This window comes from Myodes glareolus, chromosome 8, assembly GCF_982192425.1.
Source record: "Myodes glareolus chromosome 8, mMyoGla1.1, whole genome shotgun sequence".
Classification (NCBI taxonomy): Eukaryota; Metazoa; Chordata; class Mammalia; order Rodentia; family Cricetidae; genus Myodes; species Myodes glareolus.
Window position 1 is genome coordinate 63141676 of NC_142033.1, and position 22537 is coordinate 63164212.

The 22537-nt window shown below is 39.1% G+C and overlaps 1 long non-coding RNA gene across 1 annotated transcript in view; it reads left to right on the plus strand.

Annotated features, from left to right (window-relative positions):
• Nucleotides 1-5495, plus strand: part of LOC125387540 (uncharacterized) — a 28738-nt gene extending 23243 nt beyond the window's left edge. The window contains exon 2 of the long non-coding RNA XR_007227896.3: nt 5126-5495. This is a non-coding gene — a long non-coding RNA (uncharacterized LOC125387540). The remainder of the gene's footprint in view (nt 1-5125) is intronic.
• The last annotated feature ends 17042 nt before the right edge of the window (nt 5496-22537 follow it).

Here is a 22537-nt window from a genome sequence, read left to right on the forward strand (position 1 = left end):
GATAGCGTGCACCTATGTCCTGTAGATAAAAAGGGGAGGGGATGTTTGACGTCATCATGCTTAAGTGCAAAGAAAAGAATGTCGTTATTGTTCCATTTTATAGTTGGAAAAACAAACCCAGAGCATGGCATGGTTTGCTAGTCCTACAACCACAGGCGGGAAGCGAGGTACCTAGAAACACAAATGGACTCCCCAAGTGTCGCAGACACCTCCCTGCTGTGAGGCTGACCTGGATGAGGAAGAAAGCAAAAGTGGTTGGGATGGTTAGCTTTGACTTCCACAGAGAAGCAGATTGCAAGTGCTTGACTGGTCCACTACCAAGGAGGTTGCTAAACATACATGATGAAGCCAGCACATGCCCCTCCCCCACAACCTGCCTACACCACTTATAGCTAATGCAAGGTAGTGTCATCTGAACCCCCATGACATTCACGTTTCTACTTGAAATTCCTTTGCCTAACTTCTCCAGTCTTTTCTCATATACCTTCTCAACACTTAAAAAATTAGAAGGAAGACCCAACCTCCCAGAAAAAGCACACAGACTGATTGCTATATGTGCTACAACGTCAAGAAAACACGTGTGAAAATGCACAAATAGATACATATATACCACAAAACACACATAATACACAGCATACAATACATACAGGTATATACAATGCCCACATACAGTACACACGTACACTCACACCATACACATACATGCAAAGTACTCAATGCTCAGATGCTCACCACACACACACACACACACACACACACACACACACACACACACGACACACACCTTCAGCTACTTCTTTGTCCTATGACCTGGAAAGTTCCCCTGCTTGTTGCTCCACTAATCCCTTAATCTCAATAAACCAGTGGTATTTAACAGAGTTTACAGATTCCATCAAGTAATGCCTTCTTCTGCTATCCAGTCACACAAGCTGGCTCAATTTCTAGTACCCTTTAGGAGCAACAAGGGTACTGCAAAAAATGTGTTACAAACTTGCCTTCTCTGCTTTTACAACTCCTTGGGACTCTTGACCCTTCTTCCCTCCCACTTGACTTCTACTCTGAATGTCTTTCTCGCCTTAGACACTGGCAAAAAGTATCTGGGAAGAGCAGGGTCTTAGGGATCCTACAGAGCTTGCCTGCATACACACTGCTTGCTTATTAACTTCCTTGCTCTGGGAACTTGGACAAGTCTCCCTCTTTTCCTTTCGTATTTCCTTTCTTCCCTTGGTCCTTCCTTTCTTTCTCTTGCTAATCTCTCTTTCCTCCCTCTCTTAATCCACCCCCTTCTTCTCTCCTTTACTTTTCAGAGAGATTTATTTTTCTGAATATTTGGGTTTTTTTCCCTGGATTATCAGCCATTTCTAAGACTTTTTTCATAGGATGAAATGAGTTTCACTACCACAGTGCCTACCTTGGAGGATCATGGTTGTAATGATTAAAGGACACTCTGAGCCTCACACTCACACCCACCACCGTCTGTAACTGAAGGAGTTCTCTCAGCTGGTCCTGGAGGCTTTCAAGATCCCAGGCCTGATTCTTGACTACTTTCCAGCCGTTGGGTTCACTAGCGTCTGATTCCCCCCCTGACTCGACTCCGACCCTTCCCGAGGACATGGACTTATCCTGGAGTACTCTGAGGACATCCAGAAAGGTTGTGCTTTTCTGGCAACAGGAGTAGAGAAGGAGTCAGATTAAGAAAGATGGGAATTCTGAAGGGGCCCGTATGGGTATCCCTGGAGGGAGAGCACACTCCCTTTCTGAATCACAAAGTTAGGCAAAGAGGTGACCTTTCCAGGTTGGAGCTGAGCCTCAGGGCCCTTAAGGACCCCAGACAATACTGAGTACCCTGTCTGCTGGCAACTTCCCTTTATGACCTGCAGGACTATTTTCAGCCCAGGAGTCAGGTTTCATTAGTATCACTGAGGATTCCTTTGGGTTTTTTTTATGCTGTTCAAAGAAATGAGCACTGCCCAGGAAGGTGGGGCCGTGGGGTAGATTATGAATCAGCTTCAGAGCAAGCAAGCTGGAGCTTCTTCCCACCCCAGCTCTCTTTCTCTTACCTGTTCTGTTTGTCTGGCGGGTGACTCAGCCTTTGTAATTCTGTTTTGGCTAAATATACATAGTTGGTAATAATAGTATATATGACTTAAAACTGCTTTCAAGGTGACGTGGCAGATTGGCATTATCGTGTGTTCAAAGTAGTCAGGCAGATTAAAAAGGCAGGTTGATATAACTGAATAATTTGGGCTACATTTGCAATTAAATACTTAGCTGGCAGAAAGCAGAAGAGTTTGATGGTCACATGAGTTATCTTTACCAGCTTTCAGATTGTAGGTGTGTTTGTGTGTGTGTGTATGTGTGTGTGTTGACTGTCAGCTTGCATGAGATTCTCTGTCTCACTGATTTGACGTGTGAAATGACATAATAGCATGTATAATGGTGAAGTTAAATAGATGCATTTATGCAGAGTAGTACCCAGTGGGTTGAAGACATTGTGTGTAATACCTAGTTGGAATTTCATGGCGTTTTGTTCATGATTAAAGTAACTGATGTTGGAGCTCTGAGAATAAGACCTCACACAACAAAAATCAAAGCAGGAGGAATGGCCAAATTTCAAAGGCCCTAGTAAGCTACTTCATTAATTTCCATATTAAAGTACGTCCCCCTCCTCCTCATTGGGCAGAACCTTTGTAACTGCAAATGGGAATGCTGCTCTGTGATAATGCCTAGCTGTCATTTGCTCTTTGAGAATGGCAACTGCCTCAGAAAGCAAAGAAAAAGACTGTTGGGAAAGAAAAGGAGAAACACTAGCTCAGTAGGCAAGTTGCAGTGTTACGAACGCCTTTGTTTTGGAAACAATAACACATGAGTGATATTGCTCTTGTGACTTATCTGTGTGACTTACTATGACCACATGGCCTATAGACTGTATCTGATAAACGCTCTGAGTTCCAGTTGTTTTTTTAATCGCCACATACTGTTTAGTATAAAGAATCAGAGAGAGATAGTGTTGTATTTTGGAATTAGGGCATTATAGACCTTTATCTTAAAGGGAATGTATATTATTTCCAAAGGAAATAGAAGCTTGGGACTGGGCTAAGTGTGAAATTGTCAGATAGTTCCTTTAAATAGCAATTTTCAGCTCTCACAATTCTGATTTGTCCGTTCATTCATTCACCCACTCATCTACTCATACACACATCCATCCGTCCATCTACACCTCCCTGTCACCCATTCGTTACTAATTTACATATACTTCATAAATCAGTCCACGCATCCTAGCATCCAGCTAGATATGGAATGATCTACCCATCCATAAACTAACATTTCAATTTATAATCTAATCTAGTTTACCTATCTACCCAACTCAATGTCTACATATTTATCCACACACTCCTTTACTTGTTTTTCCGCCATCCACTACTCTGTACATTTTATCTCTAGTCTATCTTATTTTTTCCTTCTTTTCTTCATTCGTTCTAGCTGCTCATCGCATAATCGTTTAACTGGATTAGTCACTGCCTCGTTGTATTAAATGTTGGATATTTTATTTGCAAAGTAGCTTTACAGTTTGCTTTTTAAAAAGCAACTTCAAATTCTGTTTGAAGAGCAGGCAACTTCATTGCTAACCAGGGTACTTAATCTGTGTGTTCAATATCCAGGTGACTTCTGTGACCAGAAAGAAAAGGGGCAGTCAGCATGGCTCAGTTCCTCGATTTACAGTGTCTTTTATGTCCCTTAATGTATAGACTCTGGACTGAGAGAGGCTGAATGTGATGGTAGAGGCATTCCACCATCCAACACAAAGTCTTCAGAATGAGCAAAACCTTGCAGTTATTCGAATGTTTTAAAACACTCCGTACATCTGGCAAATGTTCCTACTTGAATATTTAAAATCATGTTTTATTTAAGGGAAATGACTTTCATAAATTTCTGACCCATTTGAGCTTTATATCATTGTAATATTCTTTAAGAGCCAATTCGTGTCCAATAAGGCTTTTCACCTTGTTTAATGACTTTTTAAAATTCTCTTTTTTTTGCAATCAAAACTGCATAAGCTGATCGGAATGCCAGAGGGTTCAAGTTCAGTTCAGAGTGCTCAAGTCATGAATTCTGAGAGAATTTGAAGTTGTTGAAATGAGTTCTTCTCAACTATATTCAACCGTGTCCCCAAGGATTAGCCTTATGCTATGGACATCATCTGAGGCCTAAAGGACCACACTTTTCACTGAACCTTTAATGACAACTTAGGGAAATCTTACCTTCTGCATGTGTAGCTTATCTCAAGTAGAGAAACTTCCCTAACTTTTCAAATTCTGAGTAACTAAAGAGAAAGGGTAGAGAGTCAGGTGTGTTAGTTCTGGACAGAAAAATCATCTGTCTCCATGTGATGGAAGAAGACACAAGCTCAGCATGTTGTTAGGTAAAGTCTACCACTAGGATTTGGCAGATACGGCCACCAGGACTTCTCAACTCTTTCTTTCTCTACATACTTTGCTCCCCTATTGTTCCTGAAGGAAACTGTTCACTTCATGGTCCTTTATTGAGAATCAAAAGGAAGAGAAGAAAAGTCTGATGTCCTATAGTTCCCTCCAAAAGAATGCCAAAATTACCCAAGACCTTCCATTCTTACAAGCCCTAGAATGCAACAAAACATTCTTAAGCATTTATTTCTTTATTTACTATATCTTTATTTGTTTTTGGTGTCTGGAACATCCTATCTTCTTCTCAGTGAAGTTTCTCCTTCCATGATGTTTTACTCAGTACTTTCTCTCTCCCTTCCCACTGTTGATGGCAACTTAGCTGTACCTTCTAGTATCATGTTGATAAGGGGACCACAAAATCTCTGAGGTAGTCTAAAGATCTGAGAATGAATTTTTGAGCAGAGAAATAAGAAAATCAAAATATGGGCCTTCTCTTGGAAATGGGACTGTGTCAGAGATTCTGCTAGATAATCGAGACCTTTGCCTTTGGAATAGGACAGACTCTCCTTCTCTACTGTTTCCCTTTGTAGCTTTCACTGAATCATCTTTCAGATTACTTCCTGAGGCTCAGCTACAATTCCCCTCAAGCCATACCTCAGGTTCACCACCACCACCACTTATCTCTTTTCTTCTTCACCTAGATTACTGGAGTCAGAGAACAATGACCAGAAGTCACTAGAGCCACCAGCACATACCATAACTTGAAGATGACATTGAAGAGTGAAGGATTTGCAGAGTAACTATGCAAGCACAATAACAACTCTCCTTCATCAAAGATTCATGGAGTTTGTTCTTCTCTTATTCTTCAACCTTCCCCAGTATCATGTCCTGTCCCTATACAATGGTTGATCCCTGTCTAGAGTGCTTTCCTCTCTAATCTGTTTGTCAACTAAATGCAAGTGTCATTGTTTGCATAAAACCTTTCAAGAGTGACCTGAGCAAAAATAAATGCCCTCTGTGGTGATACATTTACATAAAACAATACAACCAATGTCTTATATGAAAACACTATGCATTGTCTGTGTTTATTCCTTACCTCTGGGGTTTCTGGATATTGCTATTTTATATATTAAAGTTACTGATCTTAAACTGTAGTAGGTATTATTATATTCATTTTTAAAGATGAGGAAAATAAGGAAATTTTTTGTGATTTTTTTGTTTATTTCAGAAGTGTCGAGTTTCTGAAGGTAGAATTATATCCCTTAAGCTTAAGCTCTATGATACAGTTTAGCTAGGTAATATTCACCTTTATGTCAATGAGATCATCCCCCCTCCCCGGTAAATACAGTCATCAGTCATCAAGAGGTGATTAGATCATGAGGATTCTAACCTAATCAATACATTAATCCATTAAAGAATTCCCAATTGAATGGATTTCTAGGTGGCAGTGAAAGCTATGGGTGGTGGGGCCTGGCTACAGAACCTAGCTAGGTCACTAGGGACGTACCTTTGAAAGGTCTACCCTATCCCTGTGCTTTTCCTTTCATTGTCTCTCTCCTGCCAACTGTGAGATAAAAGCATTTGACTTTGAAGTGAAAATATAAAATTCATGAACCCAAAGCAATCATTTGCCTTGAAGGGAAGCTTATTAGGTATTTGGTCACAGTCTTGAAAAGTGACTAATGTGATTTTGCTATAGAGCAATGGAAAAGACAGGTGCAGAGGCTGGGACCAGTCATTTGTAGAATCAGACTCTGTGATTCCACATATTAAAGTTATGGCAATGCTTTTCATGGAATGGAGTAGGATAAGTAAACCTCACAATCTGGGGCTCAGATATAGGTGAGCAAAGAAGCACTGAAATCCTTCCAGAACTAATTCTTACTCTATGGAACGGTTTAACAACAATTCAATAAACTATTAGTTTTTCTTAACATCAACTCACTTCTTCCCCCTAGAAATTGGGTCTTGGTAGCCAGAGTACAGAGACATTTTTCAGCTACTTTTGCTGCCATTGACATGTGTCTGATGATGTTCATGATAACATGGCACAAACCCCTGTGAAAATATCTTTTTAAAGCACACAGAATTTGTCCTTTGTCCTTTCCTCCTCCTCCTGGCTGGAATGCAGCTACAATGGCTAGGGCTATAGTTGCTATTTTGGACCATGAAGAGATCTTGAGGACGAAGTCATGCAGGGTGACTGCATGATTGCAAGCACAAGTGACTTTCTGCTGAGTTTTACGAGGGCTCATTCTATAGAAGTTAGGGTTCTTGAAAGATTTTGGAGTAAAGTCAAACCATAAGCCCACATCCTGTCTTGAAACTTAGTGCAGAAGGATAATAAACTCTTGTTTAAAGTAAATCTCTTTCATATCCATATAACTCATTTTGTCTATGCAGTATCTTTATTTTAATGTCGTAAGACTATTAAGTTCATTATGTCAACATTCATGACATAGGACAGATACCACCCATGTGGTCTATCCATGTACAGAGCATTTCCTAGCCTTGTATATGATAAATATCTAGTAAGCTTCTAAGAATTATAGCAAAGAAAATTTATAATTCAAGAGGGAACTCATACCAAAAAATTAATTGCTCATCTTGGTGATATAGAAAAGTAGTCCAGAAACTTTACTTAGTGAAGGTCCTGTCTGGAGTGAGACTGTGCCTCTGAAAGAAGGAACACAAAATTCATTAAAAGACCTCACTATGAAATTCCCTTGGTCATGCTTGCATATTGATGATGTGTATCACATGTGTGTATCACCCTCCGTTGGCAAGATTTTCATGTGGGATGTGTCCAGTCTTTCCTCCTCCTCAACTGAAGAGCTGGGAAAATGAAAGCCAGGTTTGAAAAGCAAGGTCACAGAGAGAAAATGTCACAACCAGAACTCACACAAACTCTTATTCCACACCCTCTACTATTCATACTCTCCCTCTGTTCCTGCATGTATGATTGTGTGCATAGGTACACTTGTATGGCAAAGCCAGAGGCCAACTTTGGATGACATTTCTCATAAGCAGTATACCAATTTCTCTTTCGAGACAGCATTTTCTTGGGGTCAGGTGCTCACTGGTCATACTACATAGACCGGCCTGCAAGCCTCAGGGAGTATCCTGGCTAGTGTTTGGGTTTTAAGCACACAGCCCAGATTTTCATGTAACTGCTAGGGATTGAGCTTGGGTCCTCGTGCTTACACAGCAAGCTCTCTACCCACCAAAATATCTTCAAGGCCCTTAACAATCTTTTAAAGCCTGAGAAAGGAGGCCATGGTATTAAGAAAAGCAAAACAAAACCTCTCTTCCTTTATGGGAGCCACAACATATTCTGAAGTCTGAGCTCATTGATCTGATGGGTTGTGACAGAAACTGCATCCTGTCTTCTGTATATCCAGTGTGATGCAGTGACACACATAGCACAGCCACGCAACACTTTCCCTGAAAAATCAGCTGGTGGTTGTCTACTGTGTAACAAAGTGCTGGTTGAGTTCTTCCAAAAACACATGAGAGATGTTATCTACTTGGCAAACTTCTCAAACTGAAAAGTTCAAAAGTTCCTACTTCCTAAGGCAAAAAGACTGATGCTGAGCCTGGGCACGAAAATGAGGAACTCATCCAAAAGTTGCTTATGGATCATACTGGATATGAAAATAGAGGAAGGGAATATTGATGGTGAAAAGGTTTAAGTGGAGATGGGGATGGGGAAAATACGGAATTGAGTGGGTAGGAATGAGTAGTTAACCAAAACTAAAAATGTATGAAAATGATATATGGAATTTTGTAAACAACTTGTAAAAAACAAACAAATAAATAAACAAAACAAATAACCAGTTTGAGTTGAGATGTACATAGTGTCACTTTTAGAAGTTAGAGGTTGTTAGACAAAACTTCCAGAGGCAAGTGGTGTGGGATACTTCCTTAGGCTGTCAGTGACAGAGAGCCCAGAGGCCCCTGAAACAATATGGATTACTGCATTGCCCCTTGCTGTCATCCAGAATAAGATGGTTAGACAACATTGCTGAAAACACCACATGCCTTGGTTGCATGATATAGAGAAATCGAACTGTAACTGAGTTGTAAGCTTGCTTTCTGCTGGCTCACTTTCATCGTTCTAGAAAATTCTATAGAGGGTGCTATAGTGAGAAAAGTCATCAGTAGTCTCACAACTGTGAACCCTTTAAGTTGCAATACTAACCTGCTAGGCAAAATGTATCCACTACTGAAATGGTAGTATCACTGTTATGTGAGTGACCATCATTTCCTTGTTAGATTTGAGTCCCATTCTAGGAAAAAATCATCCCTGCTACTGTACACCTAACAAAATCTTATTTCTTGGGAAGTCATAAACTCTAAGGGGGAATTCAATACTATTGTTTCGATATAGGACATGATGTCAAATTGCCATCTAAATATTCATGTTTATTTCTATAAGTAGAGCTGCTCTCAGCCTGAGTCAGAGAAGGTTTTGTGAGTGACAGTTAATACAGAGATTTAACCAAGTGATGAGAATAGGCAACTGTGAGTGCTCACACCTAAAGGGAACATTTATATCACACACTGGTGCAGGAGAATTGTCTGTATTCTGTCAATATGTTTTAAATAAATGTTGATTGGCCAGGAAGGAAGTATAGGCGGGTCAACCAGACAGGAAGTAGAGGTAGGGCCATGAGAAGAGGAGAATTCTAGGAAGGATGAAGCCCATTCCGCCAATTCTGCCCAGACCACTGAAGAAGCAAGATGTGAGCTGCCCCGTTGAGAAAGGTACCGAATCATGTGGCTAACATAGATAAGAATAATGGATTAATATAAGCTACAAGAGCTAATAAGTAGCCTGAGCTAATGGGCCAATCAGTTTTATAACTTATGGAGATCTCCGTGTGATTTTCTCTGGGACTAAATGGCTGGGGGACCAGGCGGGACAGAAATCCCAAGGAGCCTGGCCCTCATGTTACAACCCCACCATCTCAAGGCTCTGGAAATGTCATGAAAGATGATATTGCGTATTTCCACCACCCCAAGACACAGGGAGTGTCATGGAAGAGTGTATCATACATCCCTACCATTCTAAGGCTCAGGGAATGTCATGGAAGCATATATCACACATCCCCACAATCCCAAGGCTCAGGGAATGTTACGGAAGTACATATCTCACAGCCCCACAATCCCAAGGCTCATGGAATGTCATAGAAGTGTATCCCACAGCCCCACAATCCCAAGGCTCAGGGAATGTCATGGAGGAGTAGGCAGAAAGAATGTGAGAGCTTGAGAATGGCAATGAGTGTTTTGACATACTGTCTTCTGATTATGACATGACTGTTGTCCCTATAAACTCATAGCAGCACTGGCTACTTGTACAAGAGCTGCAAAAGGCTATGCCTATCATCATTCCATTCTATCTGGGAGAGTGGCTTAGGCTCTGCTCTTCTCTAAGGAAAGATGGTTGCTGGGAGAAGTGCAGCCATATTCCTCAGTGGTGTAGCCACTGGTAAGTTGTCCTGTTAAAGTAAATAGTCCTTCTCCCAGGCTTATGCTGGTGACACTAATTAAATGCAATCCTCTGTACAAATAAATAAAAAGCAATTTAAAGTATGAGGGTAATTTGTTGAAAGAAGGGGTTGGTTGGAATGAGGACGGGAATTAGAGAAGATAATGAGAGTAGATATGGTCTACATTCATTATACATGTGTACATGTGTATGTGTGTGTGTGTGTATATATATATATATATATATGAAATTGTGAAAGAACAAATAGTGTTACAAAGGGATTAATTAAAATTTACTTCAGAGGCAATGTTGTGCTATAATAATCCTCATGTTTCTTTCTTGCCCACACTGTGATCATGTCCTTTGTCATATAACTGGTTTTACCTTTCATTGATGGATATGGGCTTTCTCTCCACTCTGTATACCTAGCAGGCTTAGTGATGTTATTTGGCCAATAAATACAGCAGTAGCTGTGAAGTGCCAGCTCTGGATCGTTCCTCACTCTCTTTTGAGACTTTGCCGATTTCAGCTTGAACAAGCTGGAGCTTGCCTCCTAAGAATGGGAAACTTTAGGGTGCAGCAATATCCCTGAACTGAAGCTACCTCTGGTTAGACCTCCCAGACCCTAGCTGAACTGTGAATTTATGGACCATACTTTACTGTTACTGTTTTAAGCATAGCATTAAACATTTATAAAATGTTTATGGTGATAAAATCATTGCAATACAATAAAAACAATCATTGAACTGCGGGGTGACTGACTATGAACCAGCCATTGACACAGACATGTTCATGAAAGTCATTCTACCATAGCTGATGCTTGCTATATGCACTGTTAAATGCAGCCATTCATTCATGTTTTGCATTTCATTTTTATTTCCCCAAGTGATCACTTTCTCAAACATTTACTTGGTACCACATGTTGGAATTCATATATAAATAAAAGGTAGAATCCCTATACCTACCATACTATGAGAAATATCTTATCATTTCCACTAATAGGAAAATAGGCTAAGTCTCTGGAAGGTTCAGCGAATTGATTAAGTCTACAATCATTAATTGAAAAGTAGGAGAACCAGGCTTTGACTTCAGGTATGACTCAAAGGTAAACCTTGAGGTTTCTTCCTCTGTACTTTCCTGGGTCTCTCAAAGGGAGTACTTTTATCTCTTATTTATAGAGAAAGACAAAGAGTTTTCCTAAGATTATTCAATTAACACATAGAAGACTTAAACTTTGAACCTTGAACCCACTGACTCCCAAGCCCCGACTGGCAAATGTTCACTAGCAATAAATATGTCTGAAACAGAGAACATGTTTATATCTATGTGCTTTCTTTGTTTTAAAAACATGTTCTGTTCTGTTTGGGTGTTTTAAAAGCCCATGTTTTGCAAACTCCAAGTAGTAAGAGAAAGCAGGTTGTGAAGGCACTGGGAAGGCTGACTGCCTGGAAAAACCAGCTGGGAAGCTCTACACTGTCAATCTTATTCCAGCTTTGAAATTAGCAATGACTTCTAAACCTTTTGAAGTGGCTGGCATAGGATACTAGATTGGGAAAGCAACCATGACAGGGTAGCAACATCAGGCATGAGCTTCCAAATGGTCCCTCTTTGGCCTTGGCACTACGCAAGGATGCAAAAGAGGTAGAAGGATCTTAGCAGGAAGCTCCTAACTGATGTGAACCCAATTATCCTTCCCCGTTCACCAGCAAAAGCCCAAACAAAAGAAATGAATTATTTGTGACAATATCCAAAAACCACTGACAGCTTCTGAGACCACCCCGTGTCTTTTGCACACTGAGTTGACAAGAGTACCTTGAGAGTCTACGATGCAAGAGGCTTCACAGAGTTTAACTTAAAACAGAACTTGGTTAAATTGTAGTGTGCTTCTCCACCTGATAATCAAGACACCCATCTCAGTCTCTGCAGCTTTAATAACCACTCCTTGGCCAACAGCTATGACTAGGTTTGGAGTATGATTTGCTTTTGAAGCTGTTGACATGTCCTGGAATTTCTCTCTCTTAAAACAGAACTTACCTATCCACAAACCATCCATCTGTCATCCACTCAACAAGCTAGCATCATATGGTTTCCTACTTTGTGTCTGATTTCTCCAGACGTTGTTGGTACCACTGATCCTCAAGTAAACAAGGTCTCCCTTCTCCTCATGATGTTCAAGTCTTGGGATACTGGGTGGAAATTTCAGGAATGTGCCCAAGGTATCAGCATAGCCCAGTTGCCAATGAACTCTCTTAAATTAATCTAATATTTAAACATGTACATACACATACTTTAATTAACATGAGAAAAATTTTAACCTGAAAAAGCTAAACCTCGTTGCATTTGTGATTTTTTTTCCTTTTTGTTGAAGAATCTTTTTTTTTCAATTACATATCTAAAGAGGAATTGTAATCTTCAAAAGCTTGTGGTTTCAGAAGACTCCACTTTGTTCTTTTAAAGAGGAGACAGCTTATAAGCAGTTAGCTAATTCTCTGATAAAGAATGCTTATGTCATAACTGGAAAGATAGATCAGTGGTTAAGAGCACTGGCTGCTGCTTCAGCGGACTTAGATTTGATTCTAGCACCCACATGAAGGTTCACAACTGTAACTGCAGTTCCAAAGGAACTGACTTCTTCTGGCCTCTGAAAGCACTGTACTCACACAGTGCACAGACACACATTCAGGCAGAAGACCCATACATGTAAAGTATAAAATGTATCTTATTAAAGAATACTTGTCGACTATAAAATGATAAGCCTGTATGTTTATATACATGCATGTATGTGTGTGTGTTTGTGTTGTGTGTGTCTATGTTTCTAGGCATGCGTGTGTGCACATGTAGTCACGAAGTAGAGAGACAAATAAGTACCGCTTCTTTCCTGTAGATGCAGTGGGTCCTCTATTAGCTCATGTTCTGTCAGCATCCCACCAGGATGTGCCCATGGTGGTCTTACTGTAAGGACAATTTCTGTCTGATTTTTTTTTCTGTATCACATTTAGGAACACCAGAAGTGTCAAAAGGTTGGGGTCTCCAGGACAGTAGTCTTCAGCTAATATGGGTGTAAGGAAGGGTGTCACAGTACATGAGTTGTGTGGACAGAATCCCTCAGAGCCTATTCTTCAGCACAGCCCAGAGTTGCCTATGGAGTGCTGAGTCTTTCAGTCATTCATCATTTATATCCCGGCAATGCTAAATCATGCACGAGTAGCCCATTTATGGTGGTTCTCCAGATGTTCCTATCCTGGGAAGTTCTAGATCTTTATGTTATCGTAAACAAGGTTCCACAGTCTTCATTTATGCAGTCTAATCACTGTTTCTTGAGCCTTCTTTGCCTTATCCCATGTACTCCTTCAAGCAGTTCTTTTTTTCTAGTACTTTAAAATATTCAAAATCATTTTTTTGTTTTTTATTATTTTTTATTTGTTTGTTTATAAAAATTTCCACTTCCTCCCCTCCTCCCCATACCCTCCCATTTCCCCCACTCCCTCTCCTCCACCGCCACTCCCTCTCCTCCTCCCTCTCCAGTCCAAAGAGCAGTCAGGGTTTTCTGCCCTGTGGGAAGTTCAAGTTCCTCCCCACTCCCTCCAGGCTTAGGAAGGTCAGCATCCAAACAGACTAGGATCCCAAACAGCCAGTACATGCAGCCAAAACAAGACCCAGTGCCATTGTCAATGGCTTCTCAGTCAGCCCCCATGTCAGCTCTTTCTTTGTCATTCTCATAACATGACTGAAGTATCTCAAGCCCTGTTACCATATCTTGTAGTTTACTTCCTTCTGTAGATGGAGATGTTTCTTAAAGACATCATTATGCCATATATCTCTTTGTGCGAAGCCTAGAATCCTCCTGAGACATGCCATTTCAAAGCTGCTGTTCTGAGAAGTGTTTCATTGTTCAGGTTTCAGAGTTGTAAAAGGACAGCTCAAGACAAGTGTCTCATATACTTGTAATTTTCTTGTTGTCGTTAAGTTTCTTGCTGACCAAACCTTTCCTAGTGCCTGAAATGCAGCCCTCACTATCCCTATCCGCCTTTTGGTGTCTGAAATAGTTCCTTCTTTTGTACTGAGATTTCCTCCCAGATAGACAAAGTTGATTGCTTGCTTGACGTTCTGATTCTTTATTACAATGTTAAAATCCTTGTGTGCCCTGCCCATGTGTTGTATCTCAATCTCATCCTCATCAACTCAGACCATGAAGTCCAATATAGGCAAATTCAAGTAAAGGGCCTTGAGGTGGCTAGTGTAAAAACAGACCCCCTCTTTGCTCTATCCTTGCACATCTCTTTGTAAGCAGAGACCGCTCTTTCATTTCCAGAAGCTCAGACCCAAATAATCACACAGAAACTATATTACCAATGACTTTAGCATATTTCTAGCTATCTCTTACATCTTAAATTAACCCATTTCTGGCTATCTGTGTGTCACCGTGAGGGTGTGGCCTACCGGTAAGGTTCCATTAGGCATCTCTCTCCTTTGGCAGCTACACGGCACCTCTTTGACTTTGCCTACTCTCTCTATCTCTGTTCTGATTTGTCACCAGGCTTTATTCTGCTAAGCCATTGACTGAAACTGTCTTTATTTATTAACTGATGGTAATAAAACATATTCATAGAATACAGAGAAGAATACCACATCATCTCTTCTGCTAGTTTTTCTACCAATTTCCTTAAATACCTCAAATAAAAAAAAATGTGACCTTAAATAAAGCTCTTGTGAACCTGCCCCTCTGTGTACAAGCATTGCTCCTAGAGTCATCAAGCCAAAGCCAGTGACACTCCTCAATGAGGAGCCTGGACAGTACTAGACTTAATAAATGCTGAGCAGACAAAGTAGTAACTAAGAGAATGAAGAGGAGAGAATAATTGGTGACAGTCTTTCTTCTTTTTAATTTTGAAAATTAAACCATAGAGCATCACCAAATACCATCATTTTGAATAAGAAGGGTGCAATCTGCTTTGGACAAACTGATTCAGGATCTGGACAGCACAGAGTGGAAAGTGCTAAGACAGGGCTTGGAAGAAAGGAGAAGCTGTACTAATGGATTCATTTCTTTATCCTTTTCACCCTGAGCCCTCCTCCCTGACAATGCCTTCACAGATAGAAATGACTGCCTGTCTTCCCTTCATGGTAATTTTGATCAGAGTTATAGACTTTTTGGAGAATATGGTCTAGAATAAGACTAAGGATACAAACACAAAACCTATATAGTTCTCAGGAAAGTAGTGGCATCTGTTTATTAGTTTATATGTTTGTAAATCTATATTTATTTATTTTAATTATTCATGAGCTTTGTCGTTCCTTATTTGTTCCTCCTTTTTTTCACTAGTTGACTCAAGTGCTTTTGTAAAAAGGAGCTGGTTCTTAAAGACATAGTGTGTGTCCTTTTGTTATTTTCTTTTTATTGATTTTTATTGAGCTCTACATCTTTCTCTGCTCCCCGCCCTGCCTCTCCAATGGTCCTCATGCTCCCAATTTATTCAGGAGGTCTTGTATTTTCCTACTTCCCACGTAAATTAGATCCATGTATGTCTTTCTTAGGGTCCTCATTGTCGACCAGGTTCTCCGGGATTGTGATTTGTAGACTAGTTTTCTTTGCTTTATGTTCAAAAACTATCTATGAGTGAGTAAATGTGATAATTGTCTTTCTGGATCTGGGTTACTCCTCTCAAAATGACGTTTTCTAGCTCCATCCATTTGCCTGCAAATTTCAAGATGTTGTTATTTTTTTCTGATGTTTAGTACTCTATTGTGTAAATGTATCACATTTTCCTTATCCATTCTTTGGTCGAGGGGTATTTAGATTATTTCGAGATTCTGGCTATGACAAACAATGCTGCTATGAACATAGTTAAACCAAGTCCTTGTGGCACAATTGAGCATCCTTTGGATATATACACAAAAGTGTTATTGCTGGATCTTGAGGAAGGTTGTTTCCTAATTTTCAGAAAAATCACCATATTGATATTCAAAGGGGCTGTACCAGCTTGCACTCTCACCAGCAGGACAGGAGTGTTCCATTTAGCCTACAACCTCCTCTCCAACATAAGTTGTTATCAGTGTTTTTGATCTTGGTCATTCTTACAGGTGTAAGATGGAATCTCAGAGTTGTTTGATTTGCATTTCTCTGATGACTAAGAATGTTTAACATTTCCTTAAGTGCCTTTCAGCAATTTTAGATTCCTCTGTTGCAAGTTCACTGTTTATGACTGTACTCCATTTTTTTAAATTCAATTATTAGGTTTTTTGATAATCAATTTCTTCAGTTTTATGTATATTTTGGAGATTAGACCTCTGTCTGATGTGGGATTAGTGAAGATCTTTTCCCATTCTGTAGGCTGTTGTTTTGTCTTGTTGACCGTGTCCTTTGCTTTATAGAAGTGTGCCAGTTTCAAAAGGTCCCATTTATTAATTTTTTCTCTCAGTGTCTGTGCTACTGGGATTATATTAGGAAGTGGTCTTCTGTGTCAGTGCATTCAAGTGTACATCCCACTTTCTCTTCTATCAAATTCAGTGTGGCTGGCTTTATGTTGATGTCTTTGAGCCATTTGGACTTGAGTTTTGTGCATGGTGATAGATATGGATCTATTTTCATTCTTCTACTTGTTGATATCCAGTTATGCCAGCACCGTTTGTTAAATATGCTTTCTTTTTTCCAAATGATATTTTTTGTTTCTTTGTCAAAAATCAGGTGTTCAAAGGTATATGAACTAATAATATCCAAGTCTTCGATTCAGTTCCATTGGTCCTCTTGTCTGTTTTTATGCCAATACCAGACTGTTTTCAGTACTGTAGCTCTGTAGTAGAGTTGAAAATCAAGGATTGTGATGCCTCCAGAAGTTCTTTTATTGTGCAGGATTATTTTGGCTATCCTGGGTTTTTTACTTTTCTTTTGAGGTCTGTGAAGAATTTTGCTGGGATTTTGATGGGCATTGCACTGAATCTGGAGATTGTTTTTTTGGTAAGATTGCCATTTTTACTATGTTAATTCTACCTACCCAAGAGCAAGGAAGGTCTTTCCACTTTCTGGTGTCTTCTCCAATTTCTTTCTTCAAAGATTTAAAGTTCTTGTCATACAAGTCTTCCACTGTTTGGTTAGAGTTACTCTGAGATATTTTATGCTATTTGTGACTTTTGTGAAGGGTAATGTTTCTCTGGTTTCTTTCTTGGCCCATTTATCATCTGTGTAAAGGAGGGCTACTGATATTTTTTTGAGTTAATCCTGTATTCTGCCTCATTACTTAAAGTGTTTATGGGTTATAGAAGTTACTCAGTAGAATTTTTGAGGTTGCTTATGTAAATTATCTTATCAGCAAATAGTGAGAGTTTGACTTCTTCTTTTCTGATTTGCATCCCCTTGATCTTTTGGTGTCTGATTGGTCTAGCTAGGACCTTAAGAACTATATTGAATAGATATGGAGAAAGTGGACAACCTTGTCTTGTTTCTAATATCAGTGGGATTGCTGTAAGATTCTCTCCATACATTTTAATGTTGGCTGTTGACTTGCTGTATATTGTTTTTATTATGTTTAGGTATGTTCCTTGTATCTCTGCTCTTTCCAAGACATTTATCATGAAGGGACATTGTATTTTGTTGAAGGCTTTTTAGCATCTAATGAGATGATCATGTGGTTTTTATTTTTCAGCTTGTTTATATGGTGGATTATGTTGATAGATTTTTTTTTATATCGAACCATCCCTGCATCTCTGGAATAAAACTGACTTGATCATGGTGGATGATAGTTCTGATGTGTTTGTGGATTTGATTTGCTAGTATTTTATTTAGTTTTTGCATAAATGTCTACAGTGAGATTGTTCTGTAATTCTCTTTCTTAGTAATGTCTTTCTGTGGTTTGGGTATCAGGGTAATTGTAGCCTCATAAAAAGAGTTTAGCAATGCTCTTTCTGTTTCTGTTATGTGGAACAATTTGAGGAGTATTGCTATTAGTTCTTTAAAATCTTGCAGAATTCTCAGGTGAAACCATGTGGTCCTGAGTTTTGTTTTTTTTTTTTTGATGGCTGTTTGTATTTCTTTAGCATTTGGAGGTCTGCTTAATTTGCTTATCTGGTCTTGATTTAATTTTGGTAATTGATATTCATCCAGAAAGTTGTCTGTTTCCTTTAAGTTTTCCGATTTTTGTGGAGTATAGATTTTCAAAATATGACCTGATGATTCTCTGGATTTCCTCTGTGACTGTTGTTATGTCCCCCTTTACATTTCTGATTTTGTTATTTTGGGTATTTTCTCTCTACCTTTTGGTTAGTTTAGATAAATGTTTGTCTGTTTTGTTGATTTTCCTGAAGAATCAACTCTTTGTCTCATTGATTCTTTGTATTGTTTCCTTTCTTACTATTTTGTTGATTCAGCTCTTAATTTGATTCTTTCCTGCCATCTAGTTCTCTTAGGTGAGTTTGCTTCTTTTTGGTCTAAAGTTTTCAATTATTCTGTTAATTCACTAGTGTGGGATTTTTCTATCTTCTTTATGTAGGGGTTTAGTGCTATGAACTTTCCTCTTAACACTGCTTTCATGTGTCCCATATATTTGGGTATATTGTGTGGTTATTTTCATTGAGTTTTAGGAAGTCTTTAATTTCTCCCTTTATTTCTTCCTTGACCTACTGATGATTTAGGTGAGCACTGTTTAATTTCCATGAGTTTGTGGGTTTTCTGAAATTAGTGTTGCTGTTGAATTCTAGTTTTATAAGTCATGGTGATCTGATAAGAGACATGGAGCTATTCCACTTTTTTTATATCTGTTCGGGTTTGTTACCCAGTATGTGGTCCATTTTTTTGAGAAGGTTCTGAGAAGAAGGTATATTCTTTTATGTTTGGATGGAATATTCTATACCTCTCTGTTAAGTCCATTTGAGTCACAACATCTGTTATTTCTCTGTTAATTTTTTGTCTGACTGATCTATCCAGTTGTGAGAGTGGAGTGTTGGAATCTCCCATTATTAGTGTGTGGGGTTTAATGTATGATTTAAGCTTTAGTGTTATTCTTTTACTTATGATGGTGCCCTTGCATTTGGGGCATAGATGTTCAGAATTCAGATTTCCTCTTGATTGATTTTTCCTGTGACTAATATAAAATGTCCTTCTTTGTCTCTTTCGATTGATTTTAGTTTGAAGTCTATTTTGTTAGATATTAAGATAGCTACACCAGCTTGTTTCTTAGGTCCATTTAATTAGAATTTCTTTTGCCCAATCCTTTACTCTGAGGCAATTCTGTTTTTGAGGTTGAGGTGTGTTTCTTATATGCAGTAGAGGGATGGATTCTGTTTTCATATCCAATCTGTTAGCCCGTGACTTTTTATAGGTGAGTTGAGTCCATTTATATTAAGGGATATTAATGTCCTGTGATTGCTATCTCCTGTTAATTTAGTTTTCATTGTTGATGATTTTAATTTGTGTGTTTTTCCCTTCTTTGGGATTTGATGTTGTGAGATCGTCAATTGTCTGTGTTTTTTGTTGATGTAGCCAAACTTCCTGGATTGAAGTTTTCCTTTTAATACTTTGTGTAGGGCTGGGTTGGTGGCTAGGTATTGGTTAATCTAGCTTTATCATGGAATATCTTGTTTTGTCCTTCTATGGTGATTAAAAGTCTTGTTGAGTATAGTAGTCTGGGCTGGTATCTGTGATCTCTTAATGTCTGCATAATGCTTGAACAGGACCTTCTACTTTCATTGTCTCCATTGAGAAGTCAGATGTAACTCTGATAGGTCTGCCTTTATATGTTACTTGGCCTTTTTTTCTTTGCAGCTCTTAATATTCTTTTCTTTACTCTGTATGTTTAATGTTTTTATCATTATGTGGCAAGGGGACTTTTTTTTTGATCCAGTCTATTTGGTGTTCTGTAAGCTTCTTGTATCTTCATAGGCATATCTTTCTTTAGGTTGGGAAAATTTACTTCTATGATTTTGTTAAATATATTTTCTGTGCCTTTGAGGTGAACTTCCTTTCCTTCTTCTATACCTATTATTCTTAGCTTTGATCTTTTCATGGTTTCCCATATTCTCTGGATATTTTGTGTTAAGCTTTTTTAGATTTAATGTTTTCTTTGACTGATGAGTCTATTTCCTCTACTGTATCTTCAGCGCTTGAAATTCTCTATTCCATCTCTTGTATTCTGATGTTTATGTTTGCATTTGTGGTTCCTGATCGTTTTCTCATGATTTCTATAATCCCCTTGGTTTGTGTTTTCTTTATTGTCTCTATTTCAGTTTTCAAGTCTTTAATAGTTTCTTTCATCTGTTTGATTGTTTTTTTCTTGGTTTTCTTAAAGAGATTTGCTAATGTCTTCCAATATTTTGTTTGTCTTTTCCTCCATTTCTTTGAGTGAATTTCTAGTTTCCTTTTTAGGAGTCTCCAACATTCTCCTGAACTTACTTTTTAGAACATTTTTTTCTGCTTCATCTGTATTTGGTTGTTCAGGTCTTGGTGTTGTAGGGTCACTAGATTTTACTTGTGTTGTATTGTTCTTTGTGGTGTTATATGTGTTCTTATCTCATCTACTCATCTTTTCCTCTAATTGGTGTTGTTGAGGCTGTCTGTGACTCTGGTGATTAATCTTCCAGGTGCCAGTGGATCCAAGACTTAGATGGTTGTTCCTCATGGTGCAGTCAGTGCCACGGTTCCAGTCACCCCGTTGGTCCTGGAGGTAATTCGGTGCTCCCAGGGTTTGCTCTGCTCCCTTGGAGTTCACTGTCTCATATCTGCTGGCCTAGGTTTCAGGCTCAGACCTTTTTCTGTAAATGTCCTTGTCTGGATGTGCTCCTGCAGAGGTCTCTGGCTTGGGGTTGGTCCTGCAAAGCTCTCTGGTTCCAATCTACTCCCTCGAAGGTACCAAATTTGGGTGTGCCGGACCTGCAGAGGAACTAGCTCAGGCCTACTCTCTCAGAGGTCCCAGATTCACTTCTGGACCTGCAGAGGTTTCTGCTTCCTGCCTACACCCTTGGACGTTCCAGATTCATGTCCAGATCTGCAAAGGTCTCTAGCTCTGGCCCACTTTCTCAGCAGTTGCTCCCCTGTACCTGCTTCTACAGAGTTCACTGCTTCAGGCCTGTTCTGGCCTATGTCTCTGGCCCAGTCCTGCTTCTGCAAATGTCCCTGCTCTGGATCTGCTTTTGCTCCCATGGAGTTCACCATCCCATGTGCACTCCAACCCAGGTCACTGGCTCAGTTCTGCTCTTGTGGAGTTTGCTGCTTCAGACCTGTTTTGGCCTAGGTCGCTAGCTTAGTCCTTGTGTTTCCTTTTGTAACCCCTCTAATTTCCTTTGGAAGATGCTTGTCCAGGACCTCAAAACAACTCATTAGCCATCTACTCTTACACTGATGCTCCGATTTCCAAGTAATCTCACCTCTGTGTCTCTCTGTGACTCATCTCGTTCTTGAAGGTGAGGAGAGATTGACCTAAATTACTCCTAAGCTAGAAGCTTAATGGAGCAGACATTTATTAACCCACAGATAGTTTAATCACCAGGCTTCTTGGCTTTACTTGCAGATGCTGTGAGTTTTCTATTCCTCTCCCCCTAGTTTTATGGCTATCTGAAACTAGAATTGTTGTTTGATATGTAGTACTCTTATTCCCATTTTAACAAACACTTTATCTGATGCTAACATTGCAGTTCATGATGATGGATGTAGAGTAGGCTGTAGTTTGTCAAGACTTCCAATTATGGACATGTGAGAAGTCTAGGTGACAGGGTGGGGCAAAGCAAGACCACTTTCTGTGATTTTCTTTTTTACAATTGGCTATGTATTATTTGACCTTATGTTTTGTGGAACTTTGCTAAAAGAGGCAGATGATATCAAACCTATTCTCATTCAACCTTCCAACGTTTGATGACATTCCTCTTAGTGATTACTTTATAATGAGCCATACAGTGAGCTTATTTCTTTATATTCATATACCATCTGTACTACTATGCATCATGTGTTTTAACTTATTACTTTTAAATCATAACTATAGCTAAAATAAAACTGTATTACCTTCTAGTGGAAAGTCATGTTTGCTTTGAAAGTTGTAGAAATAGAAAATGAAGTGAAATTTTTTTAAAAATGAAATAACTATTTTAGACTCCACACTTGTGTAAGATCATACAACCTGTAATTTTTTTCTGTACCTGACTCATATTACTTAGCACAATGGTCTCCTCACCCATCAAGGTTACCACAAGTGATGCAATTTTAGTCTCTTTTATAGTTGAAGGGTATAACATTGTGTACAGGTACAGCTTTCACCGTCTTTATCCTTTCATCAGCCAGTGGGCACTTAGATTGTTTGTTTCCTGGATAGTGTGAAAAGTGCTGTAGTATATCAATAAAAAACCCTACATGTTATTTTTAAACATGTTACCTGTGATTTTTTTTCATAATAAACTACTCTATAATAATAATAGGCAAAAAACAATGACTCAAAGCAGAAAGTGATAGACAGTACCATTGTCATGGTTGATGACTATAACAATAAGAGCTGCCAAGGACTGAGGGTTTTCTGTATAGCAGGCATACTCCTAATCACTGACATTTTCCCAGAAGTGACATACAATCACTATTCCAACTTTTCATAGGAAACTAAGGTGCCCAGAAGAAATGATAGCCCATGAGTGATGGTGAAGTCCACATCAG